This window comes from Cricetulus griseus, chromosome 2 (genome assembly GCF_003668045.3).
Source record: "Cricetulus griseus strain 17A/GY chromosome 2, alternate assembly CriGri-PICRH-1.0, whole genome shotgun sequence".
Taxonomy (NCBI): Eukaryota; Metazoa; Chordata; class Mammalia; order Rodentia; family Cricetidae; genus Cricetulus; species Cricetulus griseus.
In genome coordinates, this window is record NC_048595.1 from 353,045,423 (window position 1) to 353,068,139 (window position 22,717).

General features: G+C 37.3%; 1 protein-coding gene and 1 pseudogene across 2 annotated transcripts in view; one reads left to right on the plus strand and one right to left on the minus strand.

Annotated features, from left to right (window-relative positions):
* Window positions 1–22,717, plus strand: part of Cdh12 (cadherin 12) — a 265,746-nt gene that overhangs the window by 139,079 nt on the left and 103,950 nt on the right. The window lies entirely within an intron of this gene.
* On the minus strand, window positions 15,923–16,991 carry LOC103161438 (annotated as a pseudogene).

Consider the following 22,717-nt stretch of genomic DNA (forward strand, 5'->3'; position numbering starts at 1 on the left):
TAAAATATTTTAAGGTAACTATCTAACAGGTATGTGTATAATGCTGTATGTGTCTGTATGTGTTTGTGTACATGTGTGTGTGTTTCTCTCTTTTTGAGTCTGTGTGTGTGTGTTTGTGTGTGTCTCTCTGTATGTGTTTGTATGTGTGTTTGTGTGCATTTGTGTGTATAATACTGTACATATCTGTGTGTTTGTGTGCATGTCTATGTGTGTGTGTGTGTGTGTGTATGTGTGTGTGTGTGTGTGTGTGTGTGTGTTTGTGAACTATTTTAGCATAACAGTCTAACAGGTTTGTGTATAATGCTGTGTGTATGTGTGTTTTTGTGTGTGTATTACTGACTGTGTGCTTCCATCTCTTTATAACTATAAGTTTTAAACAACTTTAGAGTAGTGCTGCTAGAATCCATATATTTCTCTTCTCCCAAACTGTAGAGCTTCTCCCAGTGCCTTTAAAAGATCATTTTCTTTCTACCTTGCATTTTACAATTACAGACCTCTCAGCCAATACTTATCAAATTTGTGTTCCTCAAGGTCAGGCACAGAAGAGACAGGAACATTCTACTGCTATAGAGAAAAGGGCTCCTCTGTGCAGAACAGCTTTCCAACATGTGAGCAGCAGATGCAGAATTGGGAAGAATCAGTAGCTTGCAAGGATCTGCTGCAGAGGCGGTTTTCTTTTACGGAAGCAAATTTGACTATCAAAACAGTCCTGATTCTTTCTTTGCGTCACTACTATGTCTGTTTTTACCACATCACATTTTAGATATTTTTGGATTGTTGGAAGCTCAAAGTCAGATAAGATGTCAGGAGCAAAGTGTTAGCAATACACAATCCATAAACTATGATAATAGCAACATAGGAAAGCACCTGATTTCTCTTAAAGTATTCTCAAGCCTCATCACAAAACCACGTCATTTTGATTCTGGAATTACTGATTTTGTAAAAGAAAACTGTGGCTTGGGCAGTATGTGGGGCCACTAGAAGCTGAACAAGTATTTATTCCTAGTACATGACTTTTTGGAGCCCATTTGCTATGGAGAGATACCTTGCTTAGCCTAGATGCAGTGGAAAGATGTTGATTGCTCAGGGGATGTCTCACTCTCTCTGAGGAATGGGTGGGATGGGGTAGGGAAAACAGGGGAAAAGTAGGAGGATGGAAGGGAGAGGGAACTGGCATTGGTGTGTAAATTAAGATTGTTTTAAAAATGAAAGGAAAAAAATAAAAAGAAAGAAAACTGAAGTCCTATGAAAAACAGATAAAATATATGATTTTAGACCAGTCACTCTTCAAATTATTTCCTCTGTATTGCAATGAATGGCAGCTTTATACTAATACATGATATTCCATTCATGGGCAGAACTGGTCTCATCTGCTTATTCATGGATGCTTCATCAGGAGTAGAGACAATACTGAAACATTGTTGTCTCAACAAATGTTTGCAGTGAAGAAGAAAAATGGTGCATGATCAAATGAATTTTTGTAGGTTATTTTGTGTTTAAGTTTGGTGTGCTACTCAACATTGCATCAGGATAGTACTGGAAAGGAAGTAAGAAAATTAGCAAACTAAACTGTCACAAGCATTTTGTTTGCATATACTTCTTAACCTTAATATGAGGATATGTGTTCTAACATTATTATTGGAGGTATCACCACTGCATAAGATGCTTAAATTTTATTTTCTTGGCCATTAGAAGGGAAGTCATTCAGAAGCACACTTCAACAATAAGGATGTTTATTTTGGCTTGATTTTCATGTGTCACATTTATAATCAACTTTATGTAGCAAATACTATATTAATTAGATTTTAATGTCTCTAAATAATTCCTCACAGATAAAGTTGACTTTTGAATTAATAAATTATGTATTTATTACTCTGTTTTCCAGGGAGCCATTTAACAATTTGTTCTAGTTAGGGTTGTAATGACATCTAGTGGTCAGAAGCAGCATTGTCTAAAACCTGGGAAGAGTGTTAGTGACATTTATTGTCACAGATAACGTGGCATAAATAGGAAAGGACTTATTTCAATAAGGAGATAAATTAATCTGGAAACGTAGATTCGTTGTAGACTGCTTATATAGACTAAAAGAGAAAAGTTACCCATCGTTTGATTAATTTCACTGTATGTTGGGTAGAAACACAGATCCTAAGGAGCTTGTGGCAAGTCCTAACCTACTGAATCCAATTGCTTAAACCATTTTTACAGAGCTAAAGTTGACATGTGTTCAAAATTCTACTCATTTACTAATGGAGTGGATTAGTAAGGAATTATAATAAGGCATATTGGAGAAATCAAATGATCATTAATTTACTACCCAAACAATAAGTATGAAAATGGACAATCATGGAGACAGATATTTGGCTCAGGGGCAAAGAGTGCATTCTGTCCTTTGAGAGAACAGAAGTTCAGCTCACAACAGGCATGTTGCATTGTTTTCAACCGCCTTTCCACATCCAGAGTGATGGTATAACCCCAGCCTCCATAGACACCTGTATTTATGTGCACATGACCACTCAAAAATACATACACATCATGAAAAATGAATCTTTAAAACAGAAAACGAGTCTGAAAATATGGTAATTCCAAAAATTAATTGACTGCATTCAACAAGCCATAGTAAATTTAAATTTCATAGGATGATAAGCATTTCTATATCTTTTAGTTCTTTGTAAAAGATCATACTTGCTCAAATAAAAATGGTCTCACACCCTATGACATAAGAAAAATACTTTAAGGCCCCAACATCATTGAAAGTACATCCAGTCACATATACTTCTTATTCAAAAGTATAATTTTTCTTCATTAAGTATTATTATTAGTTTCATATCATATGAAAATAAAAATGTAGACAGGAGAGCTTTCACATTTTTATTTTACTCGAAGCAATTTTAATTCAAAATTTTGAAAGTAGCCATGAATAAGAATTTCATGAATATCTGAGACAATAACAAAAACCATCTCAAGAAAAAATCTAAGAAAGATTAACTAATGTTGAGTAGTCATTTTTTATAGTGACTTCAAGCTGCAGTAGCTTGCACATAAAATTTTTGTCCAAACTATTTTATAGTTCATTGTTTATTTCCCTTCTTTCATACTAAAATGGAAACTACTCTTCTTCTTTCCTAATGTGAGATCATTGCATTGAATAACAATAAAATTGCTGTTCATGATCTATGACTGTCTCAGCAGAATGAATAATAAAATTAAAAATTATATAGAAATATTTGTCCATGCTATCCCTTTCTTATTGAATACCTAAATTTAAATATGATTGCCTTTTTTTTTCAAAAGGTAATCTACAGGCACAAACAGTGCAGTCCATCAATAAGCTCTTTCTATTTTTTTGCTGCAATTGAAAGTTGGGTTAGAATGATATTAATATGGTAAGCGTTTGCTTATGATTTTGTTATATTTTTTGTTAAAACATCTCAATTATTATTATACCAAAAGCTGTAGTAATAATGTATCATTAACTACAAAATTACCCCAAAGCATAGACTACTAATTGCTTATTTGGTTATTATTTCCCAACTTGGGACATGATTAGATACAAACCCTTGCACAAACCACACTATTGTATCTTAGAAAACCATAGTCCTTCCCTCTCAAAGTAACACTTTTCTGCTGGTACTAAATTTTCTACGTTCCTAAGTCAAAAACTCCTTGAGGATAAACTGGCAGCATTGGAAGAAACTCCATAGATAATTGGTATTTACCAAAAACCATGTTTCAGTTGTAATTTGGCTCTCTCTGTCTTATGACCTTCAAAAAAGAAGATAACCTCTTCAATCTCAACTTCTCCAGTATGTATGATGTGGGAATGAATATGACCTCTGGCCATTTGCTAATGAATGAAATATTTAACTTTTTAATTTCACAGTGATTTTAAATGTTAGATGAAAAAGAAACGTTGACCTTTCCCCCCAAAATTATTATCATATTTCACATAAATGGCTCAATACATATCCATTGAATTTTTGTGGGACCCAAACTCTCCTCTCTGGAAAAAGCAGAAAGGACTCAACTGCTAATCCAACTCTTGATGGAGGATGTTCTTCAATGTATATGTTTGTCTTACTGGTTGATAAATAAAGCATTGTTGGCCAACAGGGATGCAAGACAGGTGGAACTAGGAGACAAGGAGGATTCTGAGGAGTATAGTCAGAGAGGAGCTGTCATGGGATCCCAGGAAGTGACATAGCATGGCAGAATCAATATATAAGCAGGGACAAGCAGGAAATTTCTCCTTTCTCTCTTCTCTGTGGAGATGCTCAATAGTCAAGATGTAAGATGCCAGAGGAGTAGGAGGTCCCTGGACCTTTCTCTTGTAGGATAAGACCACATCCATAGTCATTTAAAGCATTCCTTCATTTCCCCTTTTCTACATTAGATATCCTTAAGATTTCCTTTACCCTTCATCACACATTTCTCAGCTGCTAATGATTAGGAAATCCTGCAATCTGATTACCTGACACATGAAGAATGTGTTTCAAATTTCCTTCATTGACAGCCACCTTCAGATCAAATAGAATCTCAGACTTTCCAAAATATTCTGAGACTATTCACTATCTGCACAGAAAAAGGAATCTATTGAACATAGACTTTTCTGAGTTACTATAGAATAAAATATGTTATTCATATTTTTAATTCTAGACAAGTTAGGGAGGATAATAAATTAGTTTTGCCTGCCTAAGTTATTTCACAAAATGATATTTTCCTTTACAGAAATAGACAATAATTTTTTACAAAGATTTAATAATTGTATCATTAATATTAGATAAAAATTTGGACACTGATATTATAACAGTACTTGAAATAGTTTTCCTCAATTTTTATGAGTTCTGAATTTATCTCTAAGTTAATTTAATGCTCACACTTTTCATAAAAAGAAAATATGTGATTAACTAGGAAAATAGACTTATGACTTTGTACACTTTGTGCTGAATTATAATTATTGAAGTTTTTTAGAATAAAGGAGATCATGACTAAAAAGTGGAAATAATCATTCACATTAGGTGGTTTAATTTATTGGGCTTAAATATATTCAGAGATAGGGACTATTTGTTATAAATATAAACATAAAGTTATTTGACTTAATAATTAATGTTTGTCCAGAGAAATGCGCTGTGAAATGGTTAGCTCATACAAAGATAGTTATCATGTCACAAGACATTCAGTCTTTTGCCACACATACTCTCAAAGCTGATTGGAGGTGGTGCCACATTTTGTGTTGTTTATAGAAATGTCATCATATCCAATGGCAATAAATAAATGTGTGTATACATGTGTTTGGCTAAAGGATGATGGAGAGAAAAAATAGAAGAGCTCTAGACACAGGAAAGAAAGGCTGTGTTAATGTATTGGTTTCTTAGTAATAGAGAAAGCTGCAATATGCATTAGCTGAAGGCATTAGATAGCTCTCAAAGTTCCAGATGGATCTTTTTCCTCTAGGCTTCCTCTCTTCTTTATAGGAAATGAATGAGTAAGGCTCACTAAAATCATCTGCTTATGTTTACTTAAGGCCAAGTTTTTATAGGTTTTAACCATATCTACCAAATAAATTCACAGTGACACGGTGATTAGTACTTGACTAAAAACAGCCTTCTCTAGCTACCAAAGGTCAAACAAAGGATTAACAATAATACCAACTGATTTCACATTTCCTGAGATTTAGTGAGTACTGGAGAGTTCATGCAAGTATAGAAAATTTTCAATATGTGGATTACACAATTTCAGGTATCCATTAACAATAAAAGAGCAACAGGACGCTTGCTATTAGCTCTCCTCTCTAACCTTTGAAGTCTAGATATAAAGGAAAAAGATACTCACTCTTCTTTTTGTAGGATGGGAGAATGTGTAAAAGCTAAGAATTGTAGAAGAAAACCAAGGTTCAAAAAAATCAAAAGGAACAATAACTCATGAATTTTCATTATTATTATTTCATGTTGATTTTCCCTATTAATTTTATCCTGATTTGTTACAACTGATGTGCATGTATTCAAGTGTATGGACACATGCCACCACTGTTTATACATTAAATGAAGGGAACAAATGTAACATAATAAATAAAAGACCAAGAGAGTGGTATTGGTGTTCAGGCTTCAAGCTGAAGATCAGAAAAGCAAAGCAAGCTCTTACTTCTACCTATGCTCAGACCAAAGACTCAATCCTCAGTCAGCTGATTTCACTGCTCCTCATAGTCAATCACACTGCTATACTCTCCTCAGCATGGCTAGACACTGTATGCCTCCCTATCCTCAATGTGGCTAGAAAATGAAAGCCTCTCTGAGAACCTGTTCCTGTCTTCAATACCTCTCCTTAAAGGCCTGTGATCCAAAGTGCTGAGATCATCTTTGTTTAAGATGTTTCACTTTCAGACTGGATCAACATCATGTAGCTCATTGTGTCCTTGAATTAACAGAGATCCATCTACCTCTTAATCCTGAGCCCTGGGATAAAAGGTGTGTATCTCCACTGCCTGATCTGTATATCTTGAGGCTGGATTTGCTTTCTGAACCATCAGGCAAGCTTTAATAAATCATAAATAATGTATTACCACAAACAAAATTTATGGAAAAACAAAACCATAAGGGAACCAGGTTGAAGATGTAGAAAATAGGCTTTGATAAATGTAAACAACAAATTTATGTAAATCGAAGTTTAAAAACAATTTCTACTTCGTCATAAAATTTGGCCTTACCCCCTCTGAGGAGTGGATGAGGGTAGGAAGAGAGGAGTAGGGGGAACTGTGTTTGGTATGTAAAATGAAAAAATAAATAAATAAGGATAAAGAGTCACACCTCAACATCAAAAACAAACATTAACTCAGAGTAAAGTGTTAGAATAAGTTTGTCCAAGCAAATGGACCCAATAATAAAGCTGGTGTAGTGATTCTAATATCTAACAAAATAGACTTCCAACCAAAATTAGGTAAAATAGGTGAGAAAGACACTTCATACTCATCAAAGGAAAAATCCACCAAGATAATGTTTAAGTTCTGAACATATATGCTGCAAATGAAAGGATACTCCCACTTGTAAAATAAGTTTAAATCACACATTGAAGCCTACACATTAATACTTGGAGACTTCAACACCCCACTCTAACTAATGGGCAGATAGTCCAGACAGAAACTAAATGGAAAAATAAAGTAACTAGCAGACATTATCTCTCAAAGGAACCTAACAGCTAGATATAGAACATTTGACTCCAACACAAAAATATATACCTTCTTCTCAAGCACCTCACAGAACGTTTTTCAAAATTGACCACATACTTGGTCACAAACATTTCTCAACTGATACAAGAAAATTGAAATACCCTCCCTGTATCTTAATAGTTTTACTTTTTTATATTCCACATTTTCAGGGTGTTCACCGAAAGACTTCTGAAACTAGTAATGCTACAACAAACCAAGAATAACCAATTTGTGGCCCTCCAGGATTTTTATTGTTAACCTTTATATTTAATTGTTTTAAAATAATCATCAACACTAGCTTGAAGCCACTTTGTTGGAATTAGTAGGAAAAGAATTAGTGTCTGTGTTTTTCTGAACCCAGATCAGGATCCTTTTCCATACCTACTAACCAGAAGCTTTTTCTAGTTCTTCAAAAGCTAGGCTTGTTCTGATTTCTAGATATTTTCTATATTTAACAATCACAAATTCCAAAGTAATCCTTTGCCTTTGGGCATTTTTGTAAAAGAGAGCAGTCATACCATAATCTACAGAGCACAACCATGCCAGTGTAACAGACTTCTCTTGAATCTCATATCTAATAGATTCCTCTACTTATCTTTTATAGATTAAAATAGATTCCACATATGAGATGAAAACAGATGTTCCTTTCTGAATTATATTTCATTTTACATGATAGTTTCCAGGTATAAAACATTTATTCATCTTTATGACATAATACTCCAATATACAAATATATCATTTTACTCTTTCATTTGTTGAACATGAAATATATTTCTGTATTTTGACACTTGTGAATAGAGAAACATACATGGACATAAAGTTATTTATTATATTATAATGGTCATATATTTATATGATAATAGTCCAGCTATATAAACTGATAGTTTTATATTTAGTGTTTTGAAGAACATTTCTCTTGCCCTCTGTAATGTCTATTCTACCTGTGTTCATGCCAGCTGTACAGAAGAGTGCCTTTGCTCTCTGTCTTAAAATCTAATCTAACAGGATGAGATGAAAATCCAAACTATAATTTCTCATTACCTGAATGTTTGTCTGTTTGTTTGCATGTATGTGCAGCATGAACATTCTCAATATAGTCTTTATTTGAATTTCCCTAAGGGTTAAAGAAGTTGAATACTTTTTATGATCTTTATCATAAAAATATTGGCTCTTTGTGCTTTTGCTTTTGAATAGTTCTGTTGATTTGAATGGAGAATTTTCAAAATAAGAAATGCAAAAGGCTAATACACATGTAAGAAATTATTCAACTCCATTCACTATCAAATTAACATAAATGAAAACTATTCTAAGATTTGAATTAATCCTTGTTGAAATGGCAATAATCAAAAATCAATTGAAAACAACTGCTGTAGAGGATTTGGCTTTAAGGAATTACTTACAGATCCCTGCTTTAGTCATTCATTTAACATTGTGTGCTCCTGTGTGTTATCTCACTTTAAATAATTGTACAGCTTCCTCTCCAATGCAATGCATTATTTGTTTAGCATGCATTTTTAGGGTTCCACACAAGACTCTCCTTTTTATTGAATAAACATTCTTTAAAGAAGAAATCTATACCTACCCTTCAGAACACAATATAGTCTTTAGTTAGAGTAGTCCTGCTTCCCAGTATGCTTCCTCTTGACTTCTCAATTATTTGTCCTTCTCGTCTTTATGATTTTCAGCTGTAATTCAAACATAACCCCTCTAAAACCTGATATCACCAATAATAAACCCTTGCTACGTCACCTTGTGGTCAGCGGTGCCTGTGCTAGCCTGAAGCTGGTGTGGTCAGCATTTCCCCCTATAAACCAACACAGTAATCACCCTTCCTGACCCTTTCTTGTCTTCATTTGTCTTGAAAAACCTGAAACACAACACCCATGATCTGTCTTAACTGTCCACATTCCAAAATTTCCTGGCAGCCTTAAGATCTACCTATATCTACCTCCTCAATAACTTCAGATTGTGATGTCATGTTTTAGCCATGGGATGGACATCTTCTACAATTTGGTGATAAAGTTCAAACTGACAACTGGTTTGTTAAAATGCCCTTTCCATGAAATTACCTACAATGCTTTGTCTTCAGTTGTCAGGGTAGCTGTTAATAGTCTACACAAAGCACTTGTGTTTTAGAACCATCTAGAAAAGACTGCTCTATAAATATGATGAAATAGTAACTTTTCTCTGCTTTGGTACTTTAGTTGAAACACCAGGAAAGCATGAGTTTCATTTAAATTCTGTTGTATAAGGGCTAATCCAAGTGACTTGGTTGAACATGGAGCTAATGGTTAGCATTTAGAGTTATGTAAGTCCTTTCAGAGGAAAAAAAACTGAGGGTCGCTTACCGATTTTCTACTCCATTTCCTTTCTCTGCCTCACTTTGTTTTCACTAAAAAATTCATATAATCTGTCCTTGGGTTCTGTATCATATCCATCCTACCTACTGTTTATTGGAATGAAAAGTGTGTCAGAAATGCATCTCTCAAAATCACACAGTTCAGTTCTTAATTTTACTTGAAATATACAAACATAAAATATTTTTTCTCCTTCATTCTTCTCCTACTTTATTATTGAAAACTGTACAAAACCTGCCTAAACTGATTTGTCTGTGTAAGCCTCAATGTTACCTTAGGCAATAGTTTTCAAGAATTATGATTAAGATATGTAAAATGGCTTCTGCCCCACATTATAACCATCATGCTCCAGTGAAATAACAAGGTTGTCCTCATTAACACAACAAACAAGAAAAATTATTTGGCGCTTGAATTGATTTTAGAATAAGTTACAAATGTAGTACACATGAATATAAACACTTGATGATTAATATAGATTTTAATATTTTCTTCTATGGAGTGATTTTGCTCAAATAAGCAAACACATAACACATTTCAAGAAACACAAATGAGAGCAATTGAAAATTTTGAGCATAACATAATAAGCTGTCAAAGTGAGAACTTGGTACATTCCTAGTTGATAGTTTATAGTAGCAGTTCATTAATTTTTAAAAGCAAACTATCAGGGAGATCTGAGTGACTTCAATCATATTCTATGTTTTTTATACAAGTTTGCTTTTATTTGTAAAAAATAATGTGAAACTAAAGCTAACTTGATTTTTAAAATCAAAGTTCATTCATTGATAATGTACATTTTAGAATAAAATTGTAGTAAAATACCGACATTTGATAGTTTAAACAAAGTATCATTCATATAAAATTATGTTACAGCATGTAAAATTTAATTCGAAAATTCATGGTTCAATGGAATCAAATTGAAAACCCACACACCTGATATTAACCCACACACCTACGAACACCTGATTTTTGACAAAGAAGCTAAAGTTAAATAATGGGGAAAAAAAGCATCTTCAACAAATGGTGTTGGCATAACTGGATTTGGACATGTAGAAGATGGCAATAGATCCATATCTATCACTGTGCACAAAACTGAGGTAAAAATGGATCAAAGACCTCAAAGGGAAAAAAAGAGAGGGGGATAAGAACAAGAGGACTGAGACAGAGGAGGAATAGAGGAGGGCAAGAAAGGAGATGCCTTGATAGAAGGAGACAGTACAGGTATGGAGAGAGGTCTGCCACAGGGGAAATGTTAGGGGATCCACAGGTATGGCCCCATCTAAGAATCCAAGTAGTGCTGGAGAAGATCGCATTGATGCCCTTCCCCTATAATGAGATTGATGTCTACCTTGGTTATCATTCCTAGAGCCTTCATCCAGTAGCTGTTCGAATCGGAAACAGGCACCCACAGCTAAGCACTGAACCATACTCCTGGAATCCAGTTTTGGAGAGGGAGGCAGGATGAGCAAAGGAGCCAAAACAGTGCTGCAGAAACAGTTGACCTGACCTAGTGAGAGCATAGAGACCCTAGTCATAAAGCTGGAGAAACAGCATTGCATCAAACCAAGCCCTCTGAATGTGAATGCCAGCTAGGAGGCCAAGACAGTCTATGGGACCTCTAAGAGTGGAGCCAGTCTTTACCTTTAGAGCATAAATGAACTTTGGGAGCCCATACCCTATGGAGAGATACTATTGCAGCCCAGATACAGCAAGGAGGGCCTAGGCCCTCCCACAAATGATATGACAGACTTTGAAGGTGCCTGGTGGAGGGCCTCACTGTCTCTGGGGAGGAGTTGGGGGGTTTGGTGGAGAACATGGAAGGATGGCAGGGCAAGGGAATGGGGGGCTGGATATGTAAATATGAATAGTAATTAAATAATTTAAATAAAAAAGAGAATGAGAAATGAAAATTCTTGGTTCACACAGCACAGCATCTTGTTGACATAGGTGACAAAGGACAGAAGAGTTCAGAGTGTGCCTTGACTGCAGACTGCAAGCTGAGCTGCTAAGGCTTTGTTTCTTGTCATAAGGTGCATAATAACTGAGCCAATGGGACTGGACCCCCATAGCAAATGTTCACGTACTTCATCAGTAAGACCTTGGTGTAATCACTATTGTCCTTAAATTAAGACAAGCGCCAGCATCTTTGCACTCTATTTTCAGAAAAAAAGATTAATTTGTATTTTACAGTTAAAATTTGTACAAAAGTAAAACCTTTAAATTTTTCCCCAAGAAAAAAGCAAAGTCTTGAGGGAGAGAGGGAGGGAGAGAGAGAGAAAGAGTGAGGGACAGAGGGAGGGAGGGAAGGAGGGAGGGAGAGGCAGGAGAAAGAGAAGTATGAGGAGAAGGAGGAGGAAGAGGAGGAGGAGGAAGAGGAGGAGGAGGATGAGAAGAAGAAGAAGAAGAAGAAGAAGAAGAAGAAGAAGAAGAAGAAGAAGAAGAAGAAGAAGAAGAAAAAGAAGAAAAGAAGAAGAAGAGAGGTAGTATGTGGAATTATTTGTACTTAAAATGTTGAGCCCATGTACCACTTATTTCAGGAATACAACTGAGCCTTCTACACCTAACATTACCTTCCACCTGAAAGCCACTCACTGTGTGAAAGGTAGAATGCTCTCAGCAAGTGGTGCTGTGTGATAGGAAGAACTCATGAATTCAACACAAAATCACTGGGTCACTGCCCTTAGCCACAGCTAGGCCTCTGCAAAAAAACAAGTTCAGCATTTATTGAGTCAACCTCCTCTCACTGGATAAAGACTTCATTTCTGCCAGCTCCTATTTTAGAGAAAATGTGTCCTTCAACTCTGAGACATTGGAGTCTTTGCTGTTTTAATAGTACACAACTGTGAGGCGCCCATACATGCCCCACCATAAGGTTAAATAATAAATAACAGTCTGACTGGGGACTCAGGAAGTGTGAGTCCACACATATGGATCTTGGTACCTGTGCATACATTATGACGTCATCAGGTGAGGGGGGATATCTGCTGCTCCCTCCTCCTGAATGGATACAGAAGAAAATAAATAACTCATATAATTAACACCCCTTCCTGTGATGAACTTGACACAGGCTTTGTGAAGTGCAGGAAGCACTCTAGTATCCCCAGGAAGAAAAACTCCATCTTTTGTATAAAAAGTGCACATTTGTTCTGTTTGTTAGTCCCTTCAATGTAATGATAAGTCTTTCCACCAAGCTGCCTGAGCCCCACGCCATGTTGGTGCCTGAAATATCATACAGAGTCTTATATTAATTATAATGCTTCTGGCCAATGACTAGGATTTCTTATCTGCTATCTCTGTCTTAATTATCAACAATAATTATTAATCTATACATTTTATAAAGACTTATCTGACCTAGGACACCAGCAAAAGGACTCCTCCTCTCTTGTCAGGCTAAAATGGCAGCTGCCAGAGAAGACAGGAAGAGGAAGAGAGCAATTTCCTGCTTTTCCCTGCTTATATATCTGAGTCTGCCTTCTATGTCACTTCCTGCCTGGATCACAAGAATACTCTTTACTACATTTCCCAGAATCCTCCTCCACTCCTAGTCCTGTCTAACTTGCTTCTCTATTGGCCAACAGTACTTTATTTATCAACCAATAAGACAAACATATACACAGAAGGACCTCCCCCATCATCTCCTCTTTTCTGTCTAAATAAAAAGAAGCTTGTTAATATTAACATAGTAAGATATATAACAAACAGCTATCAAGTAAAAACTATAATTACAATATTTAGTCGTTTAACATTTAGCAAGATTTAAAGAAAATATTCTATCATCTATCCTATCTATGTGAGTCTAAAGTCTTATATGTAGCTTATCTTTTATCATTACTAAAGAAAACTATTACCATAACTATCTGTCTTCAATTCCATCGAAGACCACAGAAGGATAATATATAAACTCTAGAATTGACAGAGACATCTCGCTACCTGAACTGTCACCCAATGTTCCTCTGTAATGTTGGGGCATCCAACTTCAGCCTATAGGCCACAGCGTGTCTGGCAGACTTCCCCATGAAGCAGGATACCTTCAGGATTGTTCATCTTGTTTTGTAAGTTCAGCAGTCACTTTCTTGTGGGTCCTGAATGTCCAGTTTATACACCAACAAACAGTCCAGGCAAGAGCATATTCTTGCCCAAATGGCCAATCTTGCCATGTTGAAAGTGAACTCCATAACAAGTTTCTTAGATGCCCATCTACCTGTCAGAGGTAATTGGTGCACCAAGAGCAGTTGTGTCTCACTGTTAGGAAAAACCCTAAACCATTTAAAATGCCACATTCTGTAGGTCTTTGAAAGGTATGAAGAATATCTATCCATCTCAAATCTATCTCCTTGCATCTAGAAAACCTAAGTTACCTAACTATAAGTTTTGACTATTATACCTGACTATATATAATCTGTAATTAATTATTTATTACATTTATTACATTTTACATTACATCTTCATGAACACAATACCAAACAAGAGGAAAAATTTACTTATAACAAGATTAACCTGAAATTTGTATCAATAAATGAAAATCCGTACCAATGTAAATTATTCATTTCCATATCCTATTCTCCTTTTATCCTTTAAAAAGAGATTGACTGTGATCATTACCATTTATAACCAACCCCATTTAAATAAAAACATTTATAAACAATATTTGGGAATTTGGGTGTCATTCATTCCAAACTTCTTCCTGCTAGTTGGGGGCGATGTCCATACCATGGGGTTCATGATAAAACACCAAAATCCTGGTTGTAGTCATCTATGACTGCATAATCTCAGCTGTTTTGTTTGTAGGATCAGTTGAGACACTGCTTCACGGTTTGATCTTGCTTGATCAAACCATATTAGTCTAGAAGGAATCCATAGCTTTACATTTTCTGTGGAAACATAAGCAAAATCTATTTTCCCAAGTAACCTGTCCTTTTTTTTAAATTTAGAAGTCAAGCATTTTTAAAATGTATAAGTTGGATTAGTTCAGCAGCACCTATAATCAAATGTATTTTAGCAGTTGTAGCTCTTTCCTCCACAAACAATTTAAAGACAGCAATATAGCATATAGTATTCACACTCTCTGTGTATTTCCCATTTTTATGTGGCTTTTTCATTACTCTATTTCTTTTATATTTTTTTTCCTTTTATGAGACAGGGTTTCTCCGTGTAACTTTGGCTGCCCTTGAATTCACGATGTACACCAGGCTGTCCTTAAATTCATAGAGATCTGCTTGCCTCTTCCTCCAAAGTGCTGGGATTAAAGACATGTGCCACCACACCCAGCTTCTCCATTTCTTCTTCCACCTTCTTTAAAAACCACTTTATCCTGTTTCTTTTTCTCTCACAAGCCTATGTATATTTTTAAACACACTGTAAACCTTTAGAGGTTTTTCTTTATCTGAATCTGTCTTTACTGTTAATCTTTACCTTTTTCTGGACAAACAAGTCTTTTAGCTGCTAACCAACTTTGTAAAATTAAAGCCCACCACTGTCTTTACAAGATGGTGGGGGTACATTTACCGCCAGCACTGAGAGCTGTACTTACTGCCTTGGTCTATGCTGCCATCAAGAAGCATGCTGCCAGCTTAGAGATGTGGTCACTGCCACTGCCAGCTGTTCATACACACCATTTAATTGTTAGCAAGAGCCCTGCAGTTTTTTTTCTGCTTAGGGTGAGTCAGGAAACATTCCTTAAGGGAGCTGCTCGAGTATCTGCTTGTCTCTAGCAAAACAAAGACCACCTGAGAAAATGCTACCACCACTTCACCTATGGTTCTTTTTATCCAACATGATCCACACTGCCTGGTACACTGAAAGAGTGCGGAGCACACTAACTGTGCAACACTAAATGCCCTCATGCACACACCGGAACAATCTCCACTGGACTGGGAGTAAGGAAGTTAACAGGCTAAAGGGCAGTTAGTAGGATTGAGGCACCCTGCAATTCTGAAGCTACGGGATGGAGCCAACAACCGGGGTGCTCCAGGGCGGGATAGTGGGAAGCATGCCTTAAAATGATCAGCTAGTTAAAGTCTTAGAAACTGCACATGAAAAAGTAATTTGTCACGATCAACAGAGGAACATTACTAAAATTCAATGCACTTAGTGAGGTTCCCAATAGACCAAGGAGACATCAGATTTCACAGAGGACAAGCCAGCAGCTCTGCAGGGCACCTGGAAACACCGCAACAGGACTCCAGGCAGGAACAGTATCCAGTGTTGCAGAGAGCAGTAAAGGCCTCACACCTGCATTATCGCAGTCTGTCAGCAGTCACCCCATCCCAGCTACACTTTAGGCTCACTCATGGAACATAGAGGCCCAGAAGTCCACAGTGTCAGTCTTGAGCCACATTTATGACACTTGGAAAACACATGTGACGCAGGTTCACGATGTTATGATCGTTCCATCTTCCTCTAAGAGCTTCTGATCCAGAGCGTGGGGTCCAAACTCTGTGTCCAGGCTGCTGTGGAAGGGAGAACCCATTCTGCCCCACCTCAAAGCTGAGCTCTATCTGTGTTAGGGACTCCAGGCTCTGGGCATCTAGGGCAGCCTTTGGGGTCTGCTGCGGTTTGCCACTGTCTTCAGTGATGACGTTGTACTCATTGCTGTCCTGGTCCTCTGGCTCACTGCTGACTTCCACCAGCTGCGGGTAGCCCAGGAGGCTGTTGTTGGTGGACTGGCTGGAGCTGCTGGAAGTCTGGCTGTTCCTCACCACGTTGTTCCTCTGGTTAGCTGGCTGCACAGTGATGATGAGGTTGTGGCTGTTGGCTATCATCATGCCGGTCACTTGGTTCAGGCTCATCCCTGAATCATCTATACCATTTACTTCTAACACTTCATCATTGACACCTGGCAGTCCCATGCTGTGGGCCAGACCCTGGGGACGAGCCAGGTTATGAAGATCCTGGGGACTTTCTCTAGCCATATGGAGTCACCCAGACACTGGAGCCATCTCGGATGTAGAAGCCCAGAGTCTTCTCTGTGCCATACTGTACAGCCAGACTCTTAGGTGGGTCTCCAGGACAATGTCCACATCTATGATGGACGACACTGGACGGAAATCCTGTGGCATGCTGATGTGGGGCTTCTTCCTGTGGTTCTGGGGTAGCAGCACGTTGCTCAGCACGGTCTTTCTGATGAGGGTGTCTGTAACAAAGGCACTGTAGTCAGCTTCTTCCTTTTTCTGTATAAAAAATCCTGAGTAGTGGATTGACGGTGGAAACAGCCTTGTGGTATTTGTAGTCATTGTTTATGGGCAGCAGGTCCCCATGGATGGTTGCATAACGCACCAACACCTCGAAGCTGGGGATCCTTGTGAACATTGCAACAGTCCATAAAACTCTTCAAATTTTCCAGGCTTGGATCTTCCCAGTGAAAACCGAGGAAACGCGGCTTCAAACTTGCTCTTCACCTCCACGGTGCCCAGGCAGCCGCTGCAGTGGGATAGGTTCATGCTGAGTACCAGGCCGACGGCTGCCTGGTCTGTTTTCTATCATAGGTTTTAAAAGCTAAAGATCCCTCAAAATAAAAGTTTAAAATAGTTTTTATGAATATGATAGGGTCATTTCATGTAACTGGACTCTCCTTTTAAAAACCCAGCTAATCTTCACCTAAAATTAACTATCAGCGATGATGATAGTTCTAGTGAATAAATTTTAAAATTTAACAATTTCCAGTTTTTCTAGTCCTTAAATGGACTTATTTTCATTGGTTATATGGGAACTTCATAGTTCTTCCGTAAAATATAATTTATGCTCCAATTTTGATACAACTCAGTATTTCTCTAAGAACTATTTAAGCTCAGAGAAAAAAATTCCACAGTCATTAGTGAAAAGAACAAAAATGATTATCACTCTTTGTTTCAGAAACTAATTCTGTTTCTGTAAAGAATAAAGCATTGTAGATTTATATATTGTAAATTGTTTTGAAAACCAACTAACTCCTTTCAAATCATATAAGGTTTATTACCAGGCACTCTGATAGAGCATGGATAAAAAACCTCAATTAATTCCCATAAAAAACAGTCCGCTTCCTGAAATGATAGTTGCTAACTGAACTTGGCCAGAGTCTACAGCGCTCTGATCTTTTTGACCAGAATTACTGAAGCCTTTGGTAGGAAAAGTGTGTTGGAGCAGTGAGGCAGCAGGAAGAATAAGGTCTTTAAATCACTATTTCAGATAAGCAGGATTTGGACTACCTATTGGATAAGCCTTAGAGAGGTTTAAATTGTTAAGTCCTTTGATTTAATGGAATTGTCTCCCCCCTTGCCCTATATCTTAGTGTACTGACTGGTTTTGTGTCAACTTGCCACAACCTATAGTCATCAGAGAGGAAGGAGCCTAAGCTGAAGAAATGCCTCCATGAGATCCAGCTGTAAGGCATTTTCTCATTTAGCAATCACTGCTGGAGGGCCCAGACCATGTTGCATGATGATATTCCTGGGCTGTTGGACCTGGGTTCTACAAGAAGGTAGGCTGAGCAAGCTGTGGTCAGCAAGCCAGTAAGCAACACTCCTCCATGGCCTCTGTGTCGGCATTTGCCTCCAGGATTCTACCTTGTTTCAGTTCCTGTCCTGACTTCCTTCTAAACCCCAACTTGCTTTATGGTCATGGTGTTTGGTCATAACAATAGAAACTTAAATAAGACACTTAGCATAAACTCTTTTTTTAAAAATTGAAAAGAAAGGAATGAAGGTAATAAAAGTTTTCTATTGTTGTCTTAGTTAGGGTTACTATTGCTGTGCAGACACCATAGCACTGAAATTCTTATAAAAGGAAAACATTCAGTTGGTGCTGATTTACGGTTTCACAGATTTAGTTTATTATGGTCATGACAGAAAACATTGTAGGATGTAGGCTGACATACATGCCCTGGGGGAGGGGCTAAGAGTTACATAGCTTGATCTACAGGGAGCAGGGAGTGAGCTGACTTGATCTGAGATCCTAAAGACTGCCCCCACAGCGATACATTCCTCCAACAAGGCCACACCTCTTAACAGAGACAATCCCCATGGGTCAGGCATTCAAACCTATGAGTCTATGGGAGGAATACCTATTAAAACCAGCAAATTCCACTCTTTGATCCCCATAGATTTGTGTCCATAAAACAAAGCCAAATGCATTTAGTCTAATTTCAAAAGTCACCATTGTTCATCATAGTCTAAACAATGCTTAAAAGTCCAAAGTTCAATGTCTCAGCTAAGATTCATGCAGTCTCTTAACTGTGATACACTATATCTGGTTTTTGAACCAGATCACATACTTTCAACATATAATTGCACAGTGTTGTGATTTAAGATAAGCAGTATTCAAGAGAAAGATGCCATGAGATAGGATTCAAGCAGAGGATTTTTTTTTTAAATTAGGGAAATGGATCATTAAAAGGGGGAAAAGATGGGGGAGACTGGCCTCTAGGGACAGGAGCAGCAGGAGAGAGGAAGAGAGAGAGAGAGAGAGAGAGAGAGAGAGAGAGAGAGAGAGAGAGAGAGAGAGAGAGAGAGAGAGAAATGGAGACAGAGACAGAGAGACAGAGAGGAACAGACAGAGAGAGGGGGAGAAAAAGAGAGAGAAGGATGGGAGGTGGGAAGGGCCCTTTTAAAAGGGAACATAGTGAATATGCACAGGTGGTGCTGCAGCTGAGGGCATATCCTGCCATTACTCCAAGTGCAGGTCAGGACAGATACCTGAACACTAATACACAGAATAATCATTATTGTTCCAAAATTTAGAAAAGAAAATTGTAGACAAAAGCAAGACCAAAAATCAGTTGGGAAAACTTCAATTTCTGTATCTCCACATCTGATGTCAAGATGTTCTTCAGATATTCAACTCTTTTCAACTTTGTTAACAGCAGCACACTTTTTTTCTCTGAAGTTATTTCTCCTCTCTTGGAAGCTTTCCTTAGCAGGTATACCATTACTCTGACATCTCCAACATCTTGGAGTCTCCACAGCCATCCAGACTTCCACTTCAAAGTTTCATGCAATGGTCTCTCTGGGACTCCACGAAGCTACATCCCTGACACCTGGCCTCAGAAGCTTTCTTAGTCATGGAGGGAGATTTTATAACCTCTTTCTTCTGTCCTTGATTCTGATGTCAGAATCCTGGGACTGAAGTTGCCATGGTCTGCTGCTCTTTTAATTATATCTTTAATAACTTTCTGTTTTCCATGGTTTCCTTCACTGTCTAAGATTGTCTGTCCCAAACTCAATCTGTAAACCAGACTGGCGTTAAAGTCAGAGATTCAAGAGCCTCTGCCTCTGGAGTGCTGGGATTAAACGTGTGCACCACATATGGCCTTAATTTTTTTCTTTAATTCTTTTTCCCTAGTTGGAAGATTAGCTAGGTGGGTGCTTTATTTCATTTCTTGAACACATGATTTAGCTTCGTTCCACTTCCTGGTTCCCCTTTCCTCAATCTGTACATTTTGTATGTTTCATAAATAACTTTGCTCCTTTTCTCTATAAATCTTCATTAGAGTTAACACTGATAACCACAAGACAGAATCTATATACTAGGGTATTTTGAGATTTCCTCAGCCAATGATATTAATCTTAAACTGTTTACTCTAGCCTCAGGCAGATTCTTTAGACAAGGGCAAAAAGCAGCTGCATTACTCACCAACATCTCAAAAGAAGGATCTCTGGGCAACATAGTAAAGTATTCTCTTCTAAATCATCTTGAAATCACCCTCAGCACCAGTGTCTCCCATTAAACTGCTTTTGTAATGTAAACTCCCAAAGTCCAAATTCCTCCAAACAAAAACATGGTCACATCCATATCACATTCAGCCACAGCAATACCACAGGCTGGTCCTAACTTCTGTCTCAGTTAGGGTTTCCATTTGTCTGAACAGACAGGGTAACTCTTATACAGAAAAACATTTAACTGGGGCTGGTTTACAGTTTTGGAAATTTCATCCACTGTCTTCAAGGTGGAGCATGTTGGTGGGCAGGCAGACATGGTACTGGAAAGAGGAGCAGAGAATCCTTCATCTTGCTCTGCAGTCATAAGCAGGAAAAAACTGTGTGCCACATTGGGCTTGAGTATATAGCACTCAAAGTTTGCCTCCACAGTGACACATTCTCTCCAAAACCTAATCCAGCAAGGCTCTACTTCCTAACAGTGCAATTAAGTGGGCCAAGTACACAAACAAATGAGTCTATGGAGGTTTATTTCTATTCAAACCACCACACTTGTGGAAAACTGCTTCTTTAATTTCTCTGCTCACCTCTTTTTTTATTTGCTGAGAATCACAGGAGCATCAGCCCAGTGATAAATAGAACTTCTTCTACACTGTAGTTCAAATGCAGCATATATAGTCCATATGGAATTGAGCCCAATCAATTCCCACTGTCTAGAGCTTTTGTTATACTTATATCATAAGAAAATTGTATTTCTTTTTCTTGTAAGTTGACTGAAAGAAAATATGCAAACCAGAAGCCAAAAGAAAATGTGTTTTTATTGTCTCAACCAAAAAGTATTTGGTATAAAAAGGAACTCCTGGTATAAAAGCAGGTGACCAGCTAAAGAATAAATGACCTCTAGAACCAAAAGTGTTTGACTGCATCATCCCTGGTCTTGCTTTATTGTGATTCTCCAAGGGATGTTTCTCTATTAAGACAATGTAGGCTGCTTTTATAGCCATTGTTAACTGGGAAATTGCTCAATACTGCATCTACAATGTCCCACTCCAAATATATGCACATTTTCCAGGTGGTAACTTCATTAGATAGGTGGTAACTGGGCATTAAATGTGAAATAACTGTTGACCACTCTCTTGCAGATAGTAAAATAGCTAAGGAAAATATTTTTTTAACTGAAACAATCTAACTCTGTACCAAATTACAGTTATTTTCTCTCTGTGACCAAAAGAAATTCCCATCTGGTCCCCAAAGTATTTGAAATTACATACTGATAAGTTAAGTATGGAGATGGTTAAGATACTGTTCCTAGTTATTTAAGGCCTGCTCTATGATGCCACTATCATGTATGAGTGGAAAATTAAGAAAATGGAAGGACACAGGCATGCTATTTATTTTTAAAGTTAAATTGCCATGGATTCTAAAACACATTTTTATAAAATCAGTGTGTGTGTGGGGGGGGCTCTCACATGTTTCTCTAAGGAGAAAAATCTATGATATCTTTTTGTTGTTTTGTTTTTGTTTAATTTTTCAGTGATAGACACGTTCCTAAGTAGCAATGATCTGACCCCTAATTTGTAAATCATGTCCTCCACATCCCACCCCAATTTTTCATCACCTTTATATCAGTATCTGTACTCTAGTGAATCTAGAGTAAAACAAAACTCAACACATTTGGACATAAAAATTTAGTGTGTGTGTGTGTGTGTGTGTGTGTGTGTGTGTGTGTGTGTGTGTGTGTACTTCTCAGAAGGCATCAGATTGCTTGAAGGAGGAATTTCAAGTGGTCATGACCTTCCAGAGTTTGGGGATGAGAAGTAAACTTTGGTTCCCTGTAATAGCAGCAGATTTGACTGAATGCTGAGTCAACTCTTCAGTCCCTATGACAGTCTCTGTAATTTGTTTGGCCCTGTTAAATCTCTGTATAATTGAAAATAATATGGATATCACAATGCAATTGTGCCTAACCACATATTGGGTCTTTGTCATTATTATGACAATTATGAAATACATTTTTGGTCAATACCAAGAGTTTTAGAAATAGGCTACTGCAATATCCTCTACCTGGTCCTGATGGGTTGTGAGCCAGGGTTTTCTAGAGGAACTGAAAAAATAAAATGAATAAATAATAAAAAGGAAGTTTATTAGTTTGGATTCCCAGTGCAGTTTGTGTAGTCTAATAATGAGTGTTTTCATAATGGAGAAGAGAAATTCAGGTAGATCCTCAGTCCAGGTATTTGGATGCTTCCACATCCACAAGCTGGCAGAGAAAGTTTAGATGGATGTAGAGTCCTTAATATTCAATCCATGATGGAAGTCTAAAGAATTTGGATTCTGACATAAGTGAAGGATGACAAAAACAGCAGTAACATTAATAGTTCCTGTGGCAGTAGCAGCAAAAGAGTATATAAACCCATCAGCGAGAAATGAAGGCAGATAGGCAATGAATGAAAGTTTTCCCTTGTTTTTAGGGGTCTCAGACTATTCATATTTAGTGTGAAATTTTCTGGTTTCAATTTGTCCAATATATAGAATTC